Source organism: Mandrillus leucophaeus, unplaced genomic scaffold (genome assembly GCF_000951045.1).
Source record: "Mandrillus leucophaeus isolate KB7577 unplaced genomic scaffold, Mleu.le_1.0 Scaffold4193, whole genome shotgun sequence".
Lineage (NCBI taxonomy): Eukaryota > Metazoa > Chordata > Mammalia > Primates > Cercopithecidae > Mandrillus > Mandrillus leucophaeus.
In genome coordinates this window covers 4,944-8,278 of record NW_012104469.1, presented here as the reverse complement: position 1 = coordinate 8,278, position 3,335 = coordinate 4,944, and the positions used below count along the sequence as shown (strand labels likewise).

General features: G+C 49.6%; 1 pseudogene; it reads right to left on the bottom strand.

Annotated features, from left to right (window-relative positions):
• Positions 1-412: 412 nt before the first annotated feature.
• On the bottom strand, positions 413-1,869 carry LOC105548705 (annotated as a pseudogene).
• Positions 1,870-3,335: the final 1,466 nt, after the last annotated feature.

The following is a 3,335-nucleotide window of genomic DNA, read 5'->3' as shown; positions in this document are numbered from 1 at the left end:
TTTTTTTTTTTTTTTTTTTCACAGTTGGCAGAGCTTACTGTGGCTTTAATTTGGGGGGAAAAAAAAAAGAAAGGAAGGAAAGAAAGAAAGGAAGAAAGAGAGAGAGAGAGAAAAGAAAGAAAGAAAGAAAAGAAAGAAAGAAGGAAAGAAAAAGAAAAGAAAGAAAGAAAGAAAGAAAGAAAGAAAGAAAGAAAGAAAGAAAGAAAGAAAGAAGAAACATTTACTTTGTAGCTGAATGCATATGCAAGTAGGAGTACCCCAGGCAGTAAACTCCTGCCATGGGTGGGCTGAGGGCAAGGACTGAGCCTCAGGTGGGTCTCCTGTTCCCTATGCTCCCCTGCACAGCAGCCTCTCCTACAGGCCCTGGGGCAGTCACAGGAGGGGGCAGGCTGGGAGTGGCTGCTGTGGCCATTCACTTAGGCAGGACATCCCAGTTCTTGGACACCAGCTTTCTATCCTGGGTCTCAATTTTCCTCATAACCATGACCCTGGAGGAGCTGGTGTGGCTGAAGGAGCTGGAGCCCCTGCCAGAGCCAAATCTGGAGCCCAGGCTGTAGCTGAGGCCAGGGCTTGTGAGGGCCCCATAGGCCACACTCAGCCTACCTGAGTAGCCACTGGTGGTCTTTGTGTGGATGCTCATGTTCCAGCCTGCTTTCCCTGCCATGCAGCAGCTTCCTGTAGGTGACAATCTCAATGTCCAGGCCTGCTTGATGTTCATCAGCTCCTGGTACTCGCACAGCTGCTGCGCCATGTCCTGCTTTGCCCACTGCTGGGTGGCCTCCAGCACAGACAACTTGGCTTCCTTAATGGCCAGTTCCCGATGCTGCTCTGCATCCGTGATGGCGGCCTGCAGGGAGGCCCACTGGTTTTTGAGGCTGTCAGTCTCAGCCTGGAGCCAGCTGAGGTTCCAGGTCATCTCTGAGATCTCCGCCTTTGTGTGACACAAGTCGTCCAGTGCTTCCCAGCCAGCGCCTGCAGTTCTTCATACTTGACCTGGTGCAGGCTCAGTCCCAGCCCAGCTTCGGTTGGTGATCTCTTCTTGCTGGGCCTCAACCTCAGCGATGATGCTGTCCATGTCCAGGGAGTGGCTGTTGTCCACAGACAGCACCACAGATGTGTCCGAGATCTGGGACTGCAGCTCCAGGATCTCCTGTTCATACAGCCACCTGAGGAAGCTGATCTTGTCGTTCAGCCCTTCCAGGCGAGACTCCTGCTTTACCTCATTCATGTTAGCTTCAGCCACATCCTTCTTGATGAGGACAAATTCATTCTCCTTCTCTGTATTAATATTGATCTTATCCTTGTACTAGTTCTTGAAGTCTTCCACCAGTCCCCGTGTGTTGCCAAACTTCGCCTCCAGTTTCAGCTTCTCCTGGCCCATAGTGTCCAGCTGCTGCCGAATGTTGATGTAGCTGTCAATCATGCAGTCCATCTTCCTCTGAGCCATCTTCTGCTGCTTTAGGAGGCTCCACTTGGTCTCCAGTATTTTGTTCTATTGCTCCAGGAACTGTAACTTGTTGATGAAGGAGGCAAATTTGTTGTTGAGGGTCTTGATCTGGTCCTTCTCCTGGGTGCACATGGCCTGAATGTTGGGGTCCACCTCCAGCTTAAGGGGCCTCAGTAGGTTCTGGTTGACCATGATCGCTGTGATGCCCCCCATACCACGAGCCCCAGGAGCCCCACCATAGCCTCCACCCAGACCCTTGCCATGCCCAAGCTACCCCAAAAGCTGCTGCCACTGCTGCTCACTTAGAAGAAGCTCAAGGAGCTGATGTGGGCACCAGGCCCACTCGTGTAGGAGCAGCTGCTGAAAGCCTGGGGGCCAGATTGGAATACTTTGTAGGACTTCTGTGTCATCCTAATGGACATGGTGGGGGCAAGCGGGCTGAGCCAGACAGAGATTCAAGAAGGAGCAGGGAAGCTTCTTCTAGGTCTTGAAGAACAATTTGAAGGACATGAGGAGATACCTACGAGGATGTCTAGGAAAGTTCTTTCCAGGCAGGGGAGCCTCCCGTGAAAATGCACTAGGGCAGGAAGGTATCTGTCTTTTGGGAAGTGAGAAGAGTCCAGACGGGCTGGACAGAGAGTGACTGAGATGAGGTCAGAGGTGTGGCCAGAGCAGGTAGGCCTGGAGAGTGTGGCCAGGGTTTTCACTTTTGCTCTGAGTGACATGGTGAGTTTCAGTACAGTTTTGAAAAGAGGGACATGGTAGGACTTATTCTTCAAAAGCTTCTCTCTGGCTGCCCTATTGAGAACAGAACTGAGAGGTGGGGGACAAGTGAGGCAGTAGAGAAAACAGTGGGAAAGGCATGTAGCATTTCAGGATAGAGACATCAGTTACATCAGTTACCTTGACCTGGGTGTGACCAGTGAAAATAATGAGAAGTGATGGGATTCTGGATGCATCATAGCATTTGCTAATGGATTGTATCTGTGTTCTGAGAAAGAAGAATCAAAGACAGCCATGGTTTTAGACTATGAGAGTAGAAGGATGGAGTTGCTGTCAGTGGAGATGGAGAGACTCTGGCAGGAGCATACAGGGGAGAGGGCATCTCAGGCATTCATTAGAGGAGATGTCTATAAGGAATGCAGGTGAGGAACCCAGATGGCTCTGCAGCTACAGCTTCATCATCAAATTACTTGCCTGCTTCCACACCCCTGATCCCCTGTATCTCAGAGCCAGAGCACCAGTTATACACACACACACACACACACACACTCTTTAAGTTCTAGGTTACATGTGCACAAGGTGCATGTTTGTTACATAGGTATACATGTGCCATGTTGGTTTGCTGCACCCATTAACTCATCATTACATTAGGTATTTCTCCTAATGCTATCCCTCCCCCAGCCTCCCTCCCCCCGACAGGCCCTGGTGTGTGATGTTCCCCTCCCTGTGTCCATGTGTTCTCATTGTTCAGCTGCCACTTATGAATGAGGACATGCGGTGTTTGGTTTTCTGTCCTTGAGATATTTTGCTGAGAATGATGGTTTCCAGCTTCATCCATGTCCCTGCAAAGGACATGAACTCATTTTTTATGGCTGCATAGTATTCCATGGTGTATACTCAGAGCACCAATTCTTTCCTGGGCTATCTGCACAGGTATGTGAAAGGGAAGTTATGATTTCCAATTTGTTATAATAAGTCACAGATTAATATTGTTCTTTCTTGGATAATTAAGGGAATAATAAGATAATGGGTAACTAAAACACTTGTTAAGAATACTACAATAATGAGGCCGGGCGCGGTGGCTCAAGCCTGTAATCCCAGCACTTTGGGAGGCCGAGACGGGTGGATCACGAGGTCAGGAGATCGAGACCATCCTGGCTAACAC